At 49.8% G+C, this 18,809-nt stretch overlaps 1 protein-coding gene across 1 annotated transcript in view; it reads left to right on the top strand.

Annotated features, from left to right (window-relative positions):
* The first annotated feature begins 7,118 nt into the window (after positions 1-7,118).
* ASAP1 (ArfGAP with SH3 domain, ankyrin repeat and PH domain 1) overlaps positions 7,119-18,809 on the top strand; it is a 353,144-nt gene continuing 341,453 nt past the window's right edge. The window contains 1 exon segment of the mRNA XM_032610031.1: positions 7,119-7,237. The gene's annotated coding sequence lies outside the window, so the exon portion shown is untranslated.

The following is an 18,809-nucleotide window of genomic DNA, read 5'->3' as shown; positions in this document are numbered from 1 at the left end:
ACTTTGGCATTCTGTTCAATCCATCTAAGCAGGTGCCAACAAATTCAGTAATCAAAATAAAAAATATTTTAATGCAATCCTTTTAAAAAGAAAAATTAATGGAAAAATTCCAAAATGAACAAAATCTCAAAATGTAAAAGAAAGATAAGGTCAGTATGACTGAATTTCCCTTTTGCCTTGGGCTCCATTGTGGCTGGGCATGGCACTGCTGACCATTCTCCATTGTAGGGGCCCCCTGTATGTTGCCCTTTAACCCTTTGTACCTGCCTCACTCTCTTTGTTTCCTGACACTGATGGATGCACGAGGTGCTTGGGCTCCGCTTTTTCTCATGTGGTTCTCTGCACACGAAAGGCCCTTTCTCCTCCCACCCTACTTTGCTGACAAACTCACCTTCCTTCACCTCCTTCTCTATGCATCAGCTTCTTCATCTCTAAAATGGGGGTAATAAATAATACCTAAGTGATAGCCTTGGGAGCATTAAATGAACGTTAATATTTGTACAGCACCTGACTCAGGTGAGCACTCAGGGGCCACATCAATATCATCATCGTCGTCTCACAATACAGCAATCTGCTGCCAAGCCTCCCACCACCCGAAGGTCAGGGGAGCTACCTGATATTGGCTCAATGAAAAACTCACACCTGCTTCCCTGTCTACATTTCTGACTGCCCAAGTGTCAATTACAGACTTCTCTTCCTCCAGCTGCTCAGTAAATGGAGGTGATGTCTGCGGTTTTGGCTTACAGCTCCCTTCCTCTCCCTATCCACTCTCTCCAGGCCATGTCATAAATGTCCACAGCTTCAAGTGTGCCCTTTTACCTGTGACACATCTGTGCCATCCATATCTCCAGGCCCAAATGCTCACTAGAGGTCTCACCTGCGCCTACATCCCACTACGAATATTACTAATAATAGCGAGTGACTGACGATTGATTGCTAACTGGGTACTCCATACTAAGCGAAGCACTTTACCTGGATTACTTCCTTTCACCCTGTCAAAAACCTCATTTTACAGAGAAAATACAAAACGAGAAAAAATAAAACAACAGCGAAACCAGTAGAGTGGTGGAAACAGGATTTGCACCCAGACAATGTGACTCCACAACTGGGAATAGATGCTTCTGCTAAAACAGTTTATCCAAAGTCGTGCCTTTTAGAGAACATTTTTTAAAGTGAGCTGAGGAAAAGATGACACAGCAGTGGTTCTCAATTTTGCCCCCAACCCCAGGGGACATTTTACAATGTCTGGAGGCATTTTGGGCTGTCACAGCCGGGAGGGTGCTACTGCATCGGCTGGGTAGAGGCCAGGGATGCTGCTAAACATCCTACAATGCACAAGTCCCCACAGCAAAGAATTATTTGGTCCAATGTGTCAATAGTGCCAAGGACGAGAAATCCTGATTTATGGCTACAAAGCAAGACAGGGAGAAGCTAGTAAAGGGTGTTGGCTCTGTAGGTGCTAGCTCCCCTACTCACCAGCTGTGTAGAGCCTTCCACCTGCCCACTTCCCGCAACCCTCAAGCCCACTACCCGGCGTCCCCGCCTAGCAAAGACGAAGACTCAGCGGCACCCACACTGCCTTCCCAGCACAAAGCACAAAAAGGAGCTAATTACCTTCCTCCTCAAAACCTTCCCCTTCCCTGCTCTTTATCACCGCTAAGAATACCACCCTCCGCCTCCTCCTTACAGGTGAACACCACTGTGCCCACCTTGCTTGTTCTCACCACTGCCCCCCGACTCTCCCTCCAGCCATCAGTCACCAAGCTGTGTGTCTTCTGGCTCCCAAAAGCCTCTCCTGCTCTTCCTCTCCTTTCCATCTTCACTAACCTACTTTGGGCCAAAATAGCTTCCTATGCTATTTCTTCCCCACTTATGAGGCGGAAGTCACTTTTTATTCATCTACATTGGGATGAATTCATTTCGCCCAGAGCATGAATGTCATGAGGAATTAAACGAGGGACCTTTAAGAGCCCGCCTAATCCCTAGCCTGTGAACCCAGGAGAAGTTCCTGATGGCTTCTGAGTGTTCTGCTCCTTTCCCTCTGGCCCTCTCTGGCAGTGGACAAGGTGGTCCTCCAGGTCCAGGGCTCGTCCCCGCCCGCCTCACTTTAGATCCCGTCCCCTCTCACCCTCAGGACCTGTTCCATTAGGGACCCTGCCCTTCCTCTTCAACCTCTCCCACCCTACTGGGACTTTCCCATCAGGCACAGATGCTCGCTCGCCCACCCTCTTTGAAGGGTCCTCCACCCTTACCTCCCACGAGCTAGACTGCCATGTTTCTGAAAAGGATTGTCTACACTTGCTGTCTCCTACTCACTCTTCAACCCACTGCAATCTGGCTCCCAGTCCCTCCACTCCATTGAGGCTGTTCTAGCAAAAGTTAGCCTTCCAGTTGTCAAATAAAATGGGCACTTGCTTTCCAATCCTTCTTTGATTGGACTTTCAGTGGCATTTGAGAGTGCTGGCCATTCCTTTCTTCTAGGAGTAATTTCTTCCCTTGACCCCTGGTTTTCCTTCCACTTCCCTTCCTGGACCACCCGCCCCCTCCCCAGTCTGCTTTGTGGGCACCCCTTCCTCTGTTGCCTACGGTGTCCCTCAGCGTTCAATCTTGATCCCAGTATCTTCTCACTCTACACATTCCCAGTGGGTGAATTCATCTGCAGCCTGCACCCATAGCTCTAACCACCAGGAGAGGGGGTATAGGGTGATAGTTAAGAGCCTGGACTCCAAAACTCCTCTGTGAACTAAGTGTTTGACCTTGGGCCAATTACTCAACATTCCTGTGCCTCAGTTTCCTGAACTGTAAAATGGTGCAAAGCTTTTTAGACTCATTGCTTTCCATGACCGAACTTGTACCATTTCCTCAGAACATGCTGAACCTTGTAGAGTTACCCAAATATATTACACGCTCCTACTCAGGCTCAGTCTTTGCTCAGGCACGGAGGGGGTGCCTGGTCAATATCTGTGAATAAATGAATGAATGCTGACCTGCTTTGTGTCTCCCCGGAAACAAACCTTGAGACAAGGAATTGGGTGCAGTTAGTTTATTTGGGAGGTGATTGATTCCAGGCAGAGCAAATGAGGGAGTGAGAGAGTGAGGCAGGGAAGAGAGAAGAGGCATAGGGAGTTAATGAGAGAGTTATAACTGGGGGCAACGGGACTCAGTTCCACCGGGGATCCTCTGAGGAACTGTGTTGAAAGCACTTTAGGACTGTTCCCCTGTAGGGATGGGAGGCTGTGACATTTATCCACTGACTGGTTGGAGGCTGCTCTGAGGCTGTTAGGCATTTCCCATCTGGGCAAGATCCCGAAGCCTTGGGGAAAGGCCCCAGGCAGAGAGGAAGAGGGGGACACGTGCTTCAGGTGGACAGTTCCTCTGGACAGATGGAATCAAACTGCAGCTGCAGGTGAGCTCAGAGGTGGGTCCAGGGGACAGATTGCTGAGCATCATCAGCACTGTGCTTTTTGCTCTGGCTGACAGGCCTGTGCCCCCTCATCTACCTAGATAAGTCCCACCTCTTCCTTGAAGCTTAGTTTAAGAGCCCCCACTTCTTAGAAGTGGTTTCTAACTCCCTGCTATAGGTTGAATGTTTGTATACCCCCAAAATTCATATGTTGAATTTTATAACCCGCAATGTCATGGATATTAGAGTTGGGGTCTTTGGGAGGTGATTAGGTCATGAGGGTGGAGCCCTCATGAATGGTATTAGTGCCCTTATAAAAGAGACCTCAGAGATCTCCCTTGCCCCCTCCACCACGTGAGGACACAGCAAGAAGACGGTTGTCTATGAACCAGGAAGAGGGCTCTCACCAGACATCGAATCTGTCAGCACCTGTCTCAGAGTTTCCAGCCTCCAGAACTGTGAGAAATAAATGTGTGTTGTTTATGTCACCAAGTTGGGCTTCCCTGGCCCTGGTCTGGGAAGATCCCACATGCCGCGGAGCAACTAAGCCCATGCACCACAACTACTGAGCTCATGTGCCACAACTACTGAAGCCTGCATGCCTAGAGCGCGTGCTCTACAACAAGAGAAGCCATCGCAATGAGAAGTCCACGCACTGCAATGAAGAGTAGCCCTGCTCACAGAAACTAGAGAAAGCCCGTGCACAGCAACAAAAGACCCAACGCAGCCAAAATAAATAAATAAATAATAAATAAATAAATGTATTAAAAAAAAATAAGTCACCGAGTCTATGGCATTCTGTTATAGCAGCCTGAACTGACTAAGATACCCACTCCCTTCTGATTTAGGAAAATTTCTAAATTTTCTGTGACACCCTGGACATACCTCTATAAGAGTAATCACGTCTCTGCTTTCTAAATAGAACTTTCTTGTCTTTCTCAGAGAGCAAGAACAGTTCATCTTTGCAGATCTATTGCCCAGAAGATTTTTGAGCACTTAACCAATGACTTAATGAATTCTAATTCACCTTGCTCAGGGCCCCAATCAGAGTAAGTGGTCAATAAATGCAGGCTCCTTTGCTTTCCCTCCAACTCAGAGAGTTTGCCATCTGACTGAGGAGGGCACGTACTGAGCAAGCATAGAGTGTGATTGATTCGTTCTTTATTTTTTTTTTTAAGATTTATTTTATTATTTATTTATTTTTGGCTGCGTCAGGTCTTAGTTGTGGTGCGCGGGCTTCTCTCTAGCTGTGGCGCATGGGTTCCAGGGCGTGTGGGCTCTGTAGTCTGCAGCACACAGGCTCTCTAGTTGAGGAGCGTGAGCTCAGTAGTTGTGGCACACAGGCTTAGTTGCCCTGAGGCATGTGGGATCTTAGTTCCCTGACCAGGGGTTGAACCTGTGTCCCCTGCATTGTAAGGCAGATTCTTTACCACCGGATCACTAAGGAAGTCCCTGATTCTTCTTTAAATGAACAGAAGTGCTGGGGGAGCATAAAGGAGGGCACAATTAACTGGGACTGTACCAATGAGACTGCAGTTATGTCGTCTGACAGTCTTAATTACTTACAGTTTTAACTTTCCAGAGCCATTAATAGAGCCTCTGGTGCTTCTTCCATTACACTGGGCTTTCCCATTTGAAAGCCTCTCCCCCAAAGCAGAAGATACAGGGAGTTAAGGGACAGATTGAACCTGCTACTCTAACCTGGTTTACCTCTCTCATTCATTGGACTTATCTTTATTGAAGGTCTCCTAGGGGTCAGCATTGTTCTTGGCACCGGGATACAGGCGTGATACAGACAAGCAGCAGTCCTGCCCTAAGGCAGCTTACCCATGCAGGGGGAGACAGATGATAAATAAGCAACCAAATAAACAGGACAAATTAAGCCTTGACAAGGGCTCTAAAGACAAGTAGATCCAATGGTTGGAGAAAGCCCCTTTTGAGGTCTCGACTTCTGAGCTGTGAGCTGAGTTCAACGAACAGCCAAGCAGAGATTCTTCCAGGCAGAGGAACTAGCAGCTGCAAAAAGGGCCTTGGGCAGGACCCTGGACTCCTGGGGCCGAACCAGGAGTTTGTCCCACTGCTTCTGGCCACTGAAAAAGAGTTGCAGAAAAGAGACAAACTGGGTCTAAAACTGACGTCCGGTCCTTACTTAGAGTTGAGCAGCTGGTACCCAACTTTCAGTGCCTGGCAGGCTCATTTCAAGTTTGGTTTTCATTCATGGGTATGTTGTTCCCTCTTCAAGTCAGATTGGGTTTCAAAGGAATTTGAGACACAGCAAAACCACCAAGCTGCATCCTCCAGGTAGAAAACCCCCTAATGTGGCATTTCCGTGGGAAGCCACAATGAATCACTCCCGCTGGCCACCTAGTCCAGGCCTGAATGGACGGAGATTTACTCTGGTTTTCTCAAACTTTGTAAAGCCTCTCCAGACTTTTTTAACAACCCCCCCCCCCGCCCCCACCCAGTGTCCTGACTCTCAGGTTAAGAGTAAAATAGCAAATTCTGTGAGGTTTGCTGAGTTTCAGATTTCACCAGAAGGGGGTCTGCCATAGCCACTAACCTTTTCCTCTGCAGAGAGCAGTTTCTGAAATGCTGCAAAGAAAAATAATCTCTGGGTGATAAGGAGGTTAATGAAGTTCCGAGGCTTTGTGAAGTAGGTATAGATGCACAGCACACCCTCCACCACTAAAACCCTTCTTTCTCTGATATCTCTTGTGGTAATAAAGACAATCATGGCTATCATTTATCTGAGCATTTACAGTGTGTCAGTCCCTGTCTAAACATTTGGTTTCCAAATCCAACCTAGGAAGGCGGTATGACCACCTCATTTCATATTTGAGTAAACGGAGGCTTGGAGAAGTGAAGTGACTTACCCAAGGTAACACAGTTAGAAAAAAGGCAAAGTCCAGATTCCAACCCGGATCAGGGTCCAAAGTCCATACTGTTACTGTGCATACTATTTCTATACTATCCTGACCCGGAAAGGTCCTAGCCCCTGGCACTGGGCAAATAATGAGGAAATTAGCAAAGCGGAGCCGTGAAAGGGGGCAGCCAGGTAAAGTCATTTATTTTATGAAAAAATAGGGGAAACGGCCAGGAGATTGCAATTTCATTCTCTGCAGCATGGGAGAGAGGCCAAGGTCCTTTCCTGGTGTCCGGGGACTTACAAAGGCGCCTCCCAAGGCCAAGGTTTTGTCGGGACAAATCCCACCCCTTCTACCTCTGAGCGAGGAGAAAGCAGGCCAGCGGGGGTGTGGGGCCGAAGGGGTAGGATGCCCGACCCCGGCCCAGCTCGCACGCCGTTGTCGAGTGTCCGAGACCCCGCCTGGCCCGCGCGCGGCGTCGGAGAGCCAGCCCAACGCCCCTCCTAAGTGCCGGCGGGCCAAGGGTTAAGCGAGGCGGGAGCCCCCGGCGTGGGGCGGCCCCCGGGCCGGGAATGCTTAGTCAGGATTCCGATTTCCTGTCGAAGTGTTTGGATTTCCTGAAGCCCGCGCCCTCCGCCGCCAAGCGGGATCGTCCGAGCCGCGCGCCTCGCTGCGGCCTCCTCCCCTCGGCACATGGTCGCCCGCCCCTTCCTGCGCCGCGCTCGGCTCCCGCACCTCGCCGCCGCCGCCGCCGCCGCCACCGCCGCCGGCGGGCACTCTCCGTTCGGGCAGCCCCCGGCCCGCACTTCCCGCCTCGCCGGCTGCTCCGGCCGCCGCCCGCTTTCCGTTCCGAGAGCCGCGATCGGCCGGCTGAGGGGAGCCGGGGCGCGGGCGTCTGCGCTGCCGTCACCGCCGAGGAGCCGGCGCCGAGCCCGCGATGGAATAATGCCCAGCGGCCCGCCCGGTCCCGGTGAGTTGCGGGGCGCCTGGACGGGCTCGGCGGGGCCGCGCGGGGTCGCCCCGGGTCGTCGGCGCCCCCTGCCCGGCCCCAGCGCGAAGAGGCGCCGGCACGGGGCGCCGGGAGGGTCCCGGCTCCGTTCGCGGCCGGGTGCCCGGTGCGCGGGGAGGCGCCGGCCGCGGGCTCCGCAGGGCCGGGCTCAGACGTCCAGGGGGGTCTGCGCCCCCGAGGCGCGGGGTGGGACGGGTGGTGCCGCCCCGGGGGTTTCGCGCACCCTCCCGGAGAGGGGCTGGGGCCCCGCCGTTGCGGCGCCCTCCCGGCCGGAGGCGCGGTCGCCGGCCGTGGCATTGTCTCGGGCGCGGCGGAGGAAAGTTCCCCGCCGTTTCGGGAACGGCCAGGCCCCGCGGCCCCCGGCCCCCGGCCCGGGCTGGGGCTCGGCGCTGCCAGGCAGGCCCCAGGCCACTTAATTTAAGCGGAACTTGAGGAAAAAATTCCCACTCGGGGTTGGGGTTTGTTCACGGGAAGGTAGGGACGTGGCTTGTGTTTTTCTGCTTGTACCATTTGGGGACCTGCTGCATTTTCTGAGAGCGACATGAAGTTTCAAAGAAAAAAGAAACTCGCTGGCGTCTGGTGTTCTGCGGTTTCCTACATCCCGAGAGTTCTTCTCGGGCATTCCTAAAGCGGTTTCCTTCAATAATTTATTTTTCCACTAGCGCAGGGGGATGGAGAGCCAACTTCAGACCATCCTCAGCGTGACCTCAGCTTTACCTGCACTAATCAGAAAGAACAAGAACTTTCTCCTACTTTTTTACCCGTAGACTCGGTCAGTTTGTCTTAGCAGAATGGGTTCTGGGATGACAGCAGGGCATGGATTGCTGAGAAATGTTTGGGGATTGTAAAACATAATTCAATATTGAGGCCAGTTTTATCTCTCTATCAAACTTCAGCCCAAGGCCTTTCCGTTTTGCAGTTGGAGGAAGATGCAGGAAGAGAAGATGCAGGTCTTCTGGAAGCATCAAATCTTTGAGAATAGTTGTTGCAGTCCCTTCTTGTTATACAGCGGAGGCCTAGAGAGGTGAAGTGACTTATGTAAAGTCACGTGGCCAGGCTTCAGACTCCCCGTCCAGTGCTCATTTCACTAATGTCAGTTTATGGTCTGTCAGCCATGAAATGTTGGGAAATATGCCTTCTTGGCATTATAACCTTTATCGTTTTAATGCCCTCTCTTGTTCTGTCTTGTCTGTTATTGCTGCTATTTTTTGAGATATGCAGTTATCTGAAACTGCAAATTTTGAGACAGAGTTAAAAGAAAAAAATTCCCTAACCCCTACTGTTCAGCCACCAAATGGATTTGAAATATAAAATGGGTGGCTTCTTATATAGGAATGACTTTTCTCTATTCCCATTCTTCTGTAAAAAATAGAAACTCCCAGGTCCAAAAAAGGGCAGTATCTTAGTACATAATGTACCGTATGATGTTCTCTAGTCATGATTTCCAGCCCTCCTGTATCTTTTGAGCTAGGCAGCCCGTCTATTTTTCTCCCTACGAGAGCTCCGAATGGCTGGTTTTTCATTTTTAGTATGTGATAACATTGGAGACGAAGGACTTTTTCTAAAGCTTGCCATTTGGTGAAGGAAATTGAAATTCTCTCCACCTCCCCACTCCTCACCAGCCACAGTGAGCCAGATTTTGCAAAATCACTCGAAGGCTTGCAGGCCCCCAAATGAGTGTGTGCAGACAAATGGGACCCTCCCTCACCCTTCCTGAGGACCCGCCTCCCTGTGGGCCATCTCCATGCTGCACTCAGGTGGCTGAAGTCTAGAGGAAAGAAGGGAACCTGTATAACCTGGAACATTGTTGTTTCTGCATTTTCCCTCCAAGTTCTCAGTGGAATATGACTGGATCCTGTGGCCGCATTCTCATTTTCCCCTCCTGTGTTTCTTCTTCCCACTTCTTTCCCAGCCACTATATCTGCATGGGTTGGAGAACAGGCCTTTTCTATGGGATGCATGAATGATCCCCATGTTAGCAATAGTAACAGCGATCGCTAGCATTTATTGAGCACTTGCTATATGCCCTGGATACGTTACCTCCTGAGAAGTCCCAAGGAGGAGAGGGAGCTGCTTCCGGAACCTTTACCAGAAAGGACAGCACTTTTCAGATTCATCTGGAATTTGAGTCATTCTTTCATTTTTCTATCGCACATTTGCTAAGGGGCTCCCCTGTGGAAGGTGCCAGTTGCGCAAAGATGAATAGGACCCTGTGTTCAAGGCCTTCTATTTCCATCCTCATCTTTCAGTGTCAGCCTCGCACTTTCTCTTTCAATGAGTCAGTTCAGCAAACCTGTACTGAGCACCTGCTTCATGCTAAGCATTGTGTGAAGTCCTGGTGATACAACGATGAACAAGATAGGCCCGGTCCCCCCCTCATGGGGCTGGCATTCCATTGGAGAAGCTGGGCAAAAATAAAGAAGCAGGTAACTTCTAACAAATGAAAGATTGTGATTCTTGTTATCAAGGAAGCACACACAAGGGATTGACCCGATGACCAAAGTGAAGTGGGGTGGGGGGTGTGTGTGGGAGTTTTAGTTTTGCCAGGAAAAGGCCTCTCTGAGGCTGAAGAATTGAGAAGCAACTGGCCAGGCAGAGAGGTTGCAGGAGAGAGTGCGTTCCAGGCAGAAGGATTAGAATGTGCGAAGTCCTCTGTGCACAAAAGAGCTTAATGTGTTCCTGGGAGTGAGGGGAGTCAGGGGCGGGATGGGGAAAATGGCACAGCGTGAGGTTTTAGAGGGAGGCAGGGGCAGATCACACCGTGCTGTGGACAGTCCCCCCATCAAGTACAAAGGGAAACTTTGATGAGTTTAGGCTCAGGAGTGGGGTCTGATTGGCATTTTTAGGAGATTATTGCTTTTTTTTTTTTTTTTTTTGCGGTACGCGGGCCTCTCACTGTTGTGGCCTCTCCCGTTGTGGAGCACAGGCTCTGGACGTGCAGGCTCAGTGGCCACGGCTCACGGGCCCAGCCGCTCTGCGGCACGTGAGATCTTCCCGGACTGGGGCACGAACCCGTGTCCCCTGCATCGGCAGGCGGACTCTCAACCACTGCGCCACCAGGGAAGCCCTACTGCTTTTTTATAAGAGTGGATCACAGCGGGCTGAGAGTGGAAGCAGGGAGACCAGTTAGTAGGCCACTGCAGTAATAGGAAAGATGAGGGTGGCTTAGATCAGGGTGGAACCTCCATCAGTGCCAGTAGAGGTGGAGAGAAGTGAGTGCAACCTGGTTGGTTGGATCTTGATGAAATTTGGTGATGGATTTAATGAGGTTGGAGCAGGCAGAAGGACTCAAGGATGACTCTTTGGAGACAGGTTCCACGGGGGCCGTTCTGAGCTTGAGATGTCTGCGAGGCATCCAGGTGGAGATTTCAGGCAGACACGACTCTGGACCTCAGAGGAGACTTAGGGACGAGAGGCACCAACGTGGAAATTATCAGCCTGCAGCTGAGCTACCAAAATGCTTACTGGGACGTGTCCTGCTGTTTCATCTCTCTGAGGGTCTGCTGTGTTCTTCCTCTTGCCTGGGACTTTGTTCCTCTCTCCTGGGCTACCTCCTGCTCATCCTGTAAAATATACCTGCATCTTCAACTCCTTGAAGGTGCCTCTAGCTCCCTCTCCCACTCTCAGATCCCTGTGTTTACCGTCACCATAGTGCTCAATTGAAGTTACCTTTTTATAGTATCTTATATGTATGAAAAATTTGCTGCAGGGCCTGACATGTGGTAAGTGCTCAACAAATGTTAGCTGCCATTGTCATCACCATCATCATTATTGATGGCAGTGATAGGCATATAAATAAAAATTACATTATATTAGGATCAGTCTAATGATAAATGATGTATTAGTTTCCTCTTGCTGCTGTAACAAATTCCCACAAACTTAGTGGCTTAAAACAACACAAATTTATTCTCTTTCAGTGCTGGAGGTCAGAAGTCTGAAATGAGTCTTGCTGGGCTAACTTCAAGGTGTGCTCAGGACTCTGTTCCTTCTGGAGGTCTAGGGAACAATCTATTTATTCCCTTGCTTCTTCCAGCTTCTAGGGGCCTCCTGCATCCCTTGTCTCTTGACCCCTTCCTCTATCTTCAAAGCCAGCAGTGTTGGTCCTCGTCCTTCTCGTGCTGCCATCTCTCTGGTTCTTTTCTCTCTTCTGCTTTTAAGGACCCTTTTGATTACATCAGGCCACTGTATAATCTAGAATAATCTCCCAGTTTTAAGGTCAACTGATAAGTAACCATAATTCCATCTTCAGCCTTAGCTCCTCGTTGCTGTATAACCCATGTAGCCGAACACATTCACAGGTCCTGGGGGTTAGGACCTTGACATCTTTGCAGGCTGATAGGGGAAGGTGTTATGGGGGTCTGGGGAGAGGCCGCTAACCCAGTGGGCGAGGGGAGGCCAGGGAAATCTTCCTGGAGGTAGCGGTACCCCGGTGGGAGTCAGTCTCTACTTGTAAACTCACTGCCCTCCCAAATGTTCATTCCCTCATTGAGGTTTATTCATTCCTTCGTTCAAGCTCTTCTTGATGCCCGGCTTTATGCGAGGAGTTGGAGTTGAGGATTCATTTCTCTGTGCATCCTTCAGGCTGCAGGCCAGATTGTTCGCTCGGCAACCCAAGGACACTCACTTTTCTCACCCACCTCAGGAATCAGTTAAACTCGTCAACCCATGATCCCCCTCTCCCAGCCCACGTACCCCGTATCCACTCCCAGGAAGGGGTGGGGTCTGAGGGGGTAGGTCCTCTCTTTAAATGTCGGCTGTGGTTGATTTGCGGGCACAGTGTGAATCCCAACACATGTGCCTTTTGTACAGCTAAGACCTTGGGTCCCGAGCCACGGCTAGTGTCCCCAGCCTCAGCCAGCTCTGTCCCCAAAGCAGGCCACTGGCCACAGTAGAGATCAGGAGAAGGCGTGTGATTTGATCAGGACAAATCCATCTGAAGCGTGAGGGGAGAAAAACAACCCAAGGGCCTGGCCTGCCGTGCTTTGTGGCAGGTGGCCCCACCTTCTGAGAATGAGGGAAACGCAGCACGATGTGATGTGTAGTTGCGTCGCTGTGAGGGGGTGATCAAGACCAGCTTTGGGACGCCTCTCCGTTATTGGGAGAAGATGGGCTCCTGCCCCCAGATGCTCCCCAGAAACAGATGGCGTCCCGAGACCTTCAGCACTTTGGGGGGACCCCATCAGCTCTGCTGGCTACCCAAGTGCCGGGTTGCAGAGACCGAGGTCCCTTGCTGCCTGGGCTTTCCCTGCCAGCCCCCATCCCTTGGAAATGCCACCAACTAGCTGGCCTTGTAATATTTTCGGCGTTTCCTCTTCCTCTACCTCTCTAAGTCAGGAAATGCGAAAGTGCACTGAGTTAGAAAAGTGAGCAAGCAACGTCTTTCCAACGGAGGGGTCCCAGGTGGAGTCTGGGTAGACCTGGGATTGGAGAAGTGTGCCCGTCAGCGCTTCCCCCAGATGCGGCAGGGGTTCTGGGGAACCAAGCCTGTCCCGGTCGTCGTGGGCAGGACAGGAAGGAGAGAGGCAAGCCCGTGTGTGGTTTCTGGGCAATGGCTTGTCTGTCCCTCATCAGGGCTCACCATGAGTTTTTCTGGCAAGGCTTCTGCCTTTATAGAACCCTGCCTGTGTAGTGATACTGGTGCCTGTTTCATTGTAGTTTCGCATTGAAATAATTATCCTTTCGAGTAGAAACACAGAGAGAGTGCTCCAGTGAAAGACTGTGATATATGCAGCTTGTCCTCAAATGGTTCAGAAAATAATTATATGTATTTTCTGAATACATAAAAATTATATGTGAGTGAGAAAAAAAGGAAAAAGCAAATGGAGTAAAATATTAACCACAGGTGAACGTGGGTAAAGGGATGTGTGTTCCTTGTACTATTCTTACTCTTGAAATTTCCCACGAAAAAGATTTTTGCAAATGGAAGCGGGAAGAAAAAAAGAGGGCTCAACATTCCATTGTGATTGTGACCTTGGTAGATGCAGGATGGCCCAGAGGAAGCCAGAAGATTCTGGGGTCTGCTACTGACCCGCCTTCCCTCCCATCCTCACACTTTCTGTACTGAACTGAAATAATGTAGGAAAAGCGTCCCGCACAAGGAGTCCAGAAATGGGAGCATCAGTTGCTGCTATGCTGTGTGGAAACGTGTTTGCTGCTATGGTTGCCTCCCCTTCAGACTGCGCATCTTGAGGGGGAGGGGTGGGGGGTCAGGGTTACTCCTCTCCTCCCCTTGTGCCTCTCCTCCCTTGGGCACAAGCAAAGGGCAGGCACTGACTGGGCAGGGAGGGGCTGAATCAAGTCCATTGGCTTCTGGTGCCCAACTGTGTTGCCACATTTGTTGGATTTTCTCATCATTGAGTTTTTATTTCTAATGACTCTCCATTTAACTTCTAGAAATTCTCTTTGGTTGTCTTTCAAATCATCCTGGCTTTTAATCCTTGGGTCTTCTTCTTGCGTGAGAATTTCTCATTCTTATTTCATATCTTTGTTTTAAATATACTGACATTCTTTGTTCAGACGGCCCTGTTATGTTAATACTTGAGGAGCCACTTCTCCCATTTCCTGCATCTGATTTGCGGGACATCGTGGCTCATACCCGGGGAGCAGAAGTGGCTTTACAGAGCGGTTTTGTCCTTTAGCCGAGGCTCCAAGAGTTTCCTGAGTCCTGGGCACGTTTCTGTGGTAGCTACTGGGCTCAAGACTTTTAACCCCAGTCCAGTGCTGTCTGTTTGGACCCTTCACCCATACTTACGGCCTCAAAGTTTGCACAGAATCCTTTTTTTCCACCATCCAGACCCTGAGGCAGAACAAGCTTTCTTGCCGTTTCTCTGCATTGGAGAGAGGAGTAGTTCAGGCCCACTTTCAAAAGAGTCTAGGACCCCTTTGGGGTCCTGGCTTTGTAGAGGGATCTCAGCTCTCCTGTCCTGTAGGCACCAACTGGAAACCAGCCGGCTTAATACATTCAGTCTTCTTTTGCAGACGAGGAAGAGAAAGAACATTTACAAAAATGTAAAAATTGCCATTTCGAGAAAAGAAAACCAGAATCCTTATCAGAACACTAGCAATAAGAAGATGTGATTCAGATCCGCAAACACTTGCTGAGCCCCTCCTGTGTGTTCACCCTGCAGAGCCGGGGTTAGGGGACAGGTATGAGCTGGGCCTTAAAATGCCTGTTCATCTTCTCAACCCCCAGTGCAGAGAAGACAGTAAGTATTTAGGAAGGAAGGAATTGTATGCACTGAAAAAGACAAATACTGATGCAGAAGACAGAATAAAATAATGGAAAAGAGCACTGAATTGAGACTCAGAAGTCCTGAGTTCTAGTCCGGAAATTGATATTGACTAGTTACGTGGCCTTTAGGAGCAGTCACTTACCCTCCTTTGGAACCGCCCTTCCTCACCTGTGTCAAGGTGGTGATAACTCTGTCCTGACCCTCCTCCCTGGCAGGTTGCAGTGAGATCATGAATGTGGAAGGGGGGAGCCACAGAGGGTAAGGGGTCTTTCTTCAAGGCGGAAGGGACCACGTATCCTTCAGCGACACCTTGTTTTGGAGACTCCCTCCACCTCGCCGCCTCACCACCGTGGGCACTGGGTTTTCCGGGGAAGAGCTGCAAGCATTTCAGGTCCTCAGAGCTTGTGTAGACTAAGGGGTTGGCGTCCGGGCAGTAGTTGGGCCCCGGGGTGGCTGAATGGCTCCTGTCTCGTGTGACGTTCTTTCCCCTGGAAGTTCCACCCAGACCCCGCAAATGAGGGCTGAGCTGCAGCTGGGAACCCCTTCGGGATGGAGTTTGTGCATCGCGTTGCCTTGGTGATCTTTGACCAGCTGTTCTCTGAGGCTGCTCCTCTGGACGGTGGAACTCATGATCTCTCTGGGGTTTGTCCTTTGGCCAGATCACTCTTTCATGCCTGGGTTGATGTGGTGGGTGTAGGTGGGAGCATTTGTCATGAAGCAACAGGAAAACCACTGGACTTGGAATCAATAACGATAGCTAATATTTATTGTATATTCATATGCGTTGAGCGCTATTTTAAGCAGCTTTCCTACATGAGTTCATTAATCCTCGTACTAACCCTATGAAACACGCACTCTTTTTCTCCCATTTTATGGAGGAGGAAACTGAGACACACACAGACTAACTTTCCCAAGGTCATGTACCTCGTAGGTGGTGAGATTTTAAGCAAGGAGTCTGTGTTCAGTGCCCACACTCTCGACTGTGATGCACTATTGCCTCTGAAGACTTGAATTTGAATTCCACGCCCTAATTCCTCATGTGGCCTTGGGGGAGTCTGGCCCTCACCTTTCTCTTAGCTTTTCTGAGCTGCTTCTTCTGTAAATGTTGAAAAAGCTTGCAGGCTTTTAAAAAAGGTGTTAAATAAAGCAATATATACAGAAAGTGGCCAAGTGCCAGGCACAGAATCAGGTCTAAATAAAAGCGAGTAGGTTCCAAACGGGAGGAAAAAACAAAGAACAAATTCAGTTTGAAGAGTCTCCCCTGCACAAACTTTTCCTCTGTAGCCTGCTCTGTGCCAGGCACCTAGGATACAAAGGTGAAAACTCAAGGTCCGTGGGCTACAATATCTTATAGTTGATTAGAAGAGAAAGATGTGAAACTGTTCATAATTTTGAACTGATGTCTGTCCTCACCACAGGAAAGTTATACAGGAATAGCCATGAATGTGCGGGGAAGGAAGAGTGATCCCGGTGGGGTGGTCAGAGGAAGGTTTGGGGAAGAGGTGCTCTATGAACTTACAGTCCGGGATGGGTAGGAGCTCAGTACATGGGGAGAGTGGGTATCCACGGCTGAGAGTAGCTGGATCATAGTCTTTGTGATAGGAATGTGGTAGTTATTTTTTTGGAGGCCTAAGGGGAACATTTGTTCAAGAAGGAAGGTAAAAACTCTCAGTTACTATACCATGGCATTCGGGGGTCTCTCACTGGAATGCAGGCATCCCTGCTATTTCCTATCCCTCCACTGTCACGGAACTCCTGATCCAGAAAAGCAAACTGTGGTGTTTATGGACCTTCCAGTAATAGCCTTTCGCCAGTTTCCTCTCCTAGGACAGTTACTTCCTCAGAACTAAAATAGAACCGCTGAAGGGTGGAGATGTGGGATATTTGCAGATTAGACTCTGTTTAACGGTGTACTTCGGAGGCGAGCGGGTGAGAAGTTGTAGAAGACACTGTTGGTTGCTTATCCAACACCCTTTCCCCTTCTGCTTTGCTGACAGAACATTGATCTTTAGAAGCCCACCTTCCGGGGCCTTTAAGGGAGGTCAGTTCCAGCCCCAGGGGTGAACCACAGTGGTCTTTTCCCCCTTGGAAGTCATTGGTTTAGGCATGGGCATGTGACACAGCTCTGGTTATAAAATATGCAGGGGAGTTTGCTGGGAGGATGGGGAAATATTTTTCTCCATCTTAAAAGGAGACATTTTGAAAGAAACAGCCTCTCTTCTGCTATGGGACATAGTAGGGTTGACATGTGATACCCGGCACTGTGGCAGCCATCTTGGGGTCATGAGGGGCCTTGCTTAGGGAGAACATGTTGAGTGTGTCTGAGCAGAAAGATGGAAGGAACAAGGCACTGAATACCCTACCCTGAGACGACTTAGAGTTGACTCTTCTGTTACCTGTAGCCCATACCCACCAAAATAATGCTAATACTCAAGGGAATGCCCACCTCACATGACATCTAGATGATTCTGGGGCTACTATATGCTCCCCTAATCACCCTATGCTGAGCCCACCATCCTGTTTGAAACCACCACTAACTTGTACATGTTTATGCCTTTGCAGTCTTGATATTTTTTCCACCCGAATTGCCCTTTCCCTATCTTCTCCACCAACCAAAAATCCAACTTACTCTTTTTTTTTTTTTTTTTGTGGTACACGGGCCTCTCACTGTTGTGGCCTCTCCTGTTGCGGAGCACAGGCTCCGGATGCACAGGCTCAGTGGCCATGGCTCACGGGCCCAGCCGCTCCGCGGCACGTGGGATCTTCCCGGACCGGGGCACGAACCCGTGTCCCCTGCACCAGCAGGCGGACTCTCGACCACTGTGCCACCAGGGAAGCCCAACTTACTCTTTCTTAAAAAAATTTTATTGAGGTATAGTTGATTTACAATGTTGTGTTAATTTCTGCTGTATGGCAAAGTGATTCACTTATACATATTCTTTTTCATATTCTTTTCCATTATGGTTTATCACAGGATATTGAATAGAGTTGCCTGTGCTATACATTAGGATCTTGTTGTTTATCCATCCCATGTATAGTTTGCAACTGCTAACCCCAAACTCCGAGTCCTTCTCTCCACGCACCTCACCCCCCACCCCTTGGCAACCATCTCCACGCCCCGCCCCCCCCGGCAACCACAAGTCTGATCTTTACGTCTGTGAGTCTGTTTCTGTTTCGTAGATAGGTTCATCTGTGTCGTATTTTAGATTCCACATAAAAGTGATGTTGGGCTTCCCTGGTGGCGCAGTGGTTAAGAATCCACCTGCCAATGCAGGGGACACGGGTTTGAGCCCTGGTCCGGGAAGATCCCACATGCCGCGGAGCAACTAAGCCCATGCACCACAACTGCTGAGCCTGCGCTCTAGAGCCCATGAGCCACAACTACTGAGCCCATGCGTCGCATCTCCTGAAGCACTCGTGCTCTAGAGCCTGTGCTCGCAACAAGAGAAGCCTGCGCACCACAACGAAGGGCAGCCCCCGCTCGCCGCAGCTAGAGAAAGCCTGCACGCAGCAACGAAGACCCAACACAGCCAAAAATAATAAATAAATTTTAAAAAAGTGACGTAATGTAGTATTTGTCTTTCTGACTTACTTTGCTTAGTATGATAATCTCTAGGTCCATCCATGTTGTGCATGGATGGTATTGTTTCATTCTTTTTTATGGCTGAGTAATAGTCCATTGTATAAATGTACCACATCTTCTTTATCTGTTCATCTGTCCATGGACATTTAGGGTGTTTTCGTGCCTTGCCTGTTGTAAATAGTGCTGCTGGGAACATAGAGATGCGTGTATCTTTTCAAATTATAATTTTGTCTGGATATATGCCCAGGCATGGGATTGCTGGACCATACAACTTGCTCTTTAAAGAATGGCCCAAATGCACTTTCTCTGTGAAGCCTTTCCTGATCCTTCTCGTTGTAATCGATTATTTTAGTCTTTGAGCACCCATAACACCTGTTGCCCCTCCCGTGCTCCCTCCCCACCCACACCCGCATTCTTTATTAGGTGCCTGCTGTGTGCCAGCTGTGGTGGTGTACGCTGGCATTGTCCTTCCCGAATGCGGGCAGATGTGTGCAGCAGATTGTGAGCCAGTGTGGTTTGTGTGGTCCCAGGGGAACATAAGGTATCACCAGGTGCTTGTGAAGGGGCACCTGACCCCACTCTGCAGGGAGGGTCAGAGGAGACTTGCTACAGGGAGGAATCCTTGAGCTGAATCTTAAATAATGAATAGGAATTAGCCAGAAAAAGAGTGGAGGGAAGAGAAGGAAGTTCCAGGTGCAGGGAACCACCTCAGCAAGGA

Source organism: Phocoena sinus, chromosome 17, assembly GCF_008692025.1.
Source record: "Phocoena sinus isolate mPhoSin1 chromosome 17, mPhoSin1.pri, whole genome shotgun sequence".
NCBI classification, from domain to species: Eukaryota; Metazoa; Chordata; class Mammalia; order Artiodactyla; family Phocoenidae; genus Phocoena; species Phocoena sinus.
Note: the sequence above shows the minus strand (reverse complement) of the source record. Positions and strands in the feature narration are given on the sequence as shown.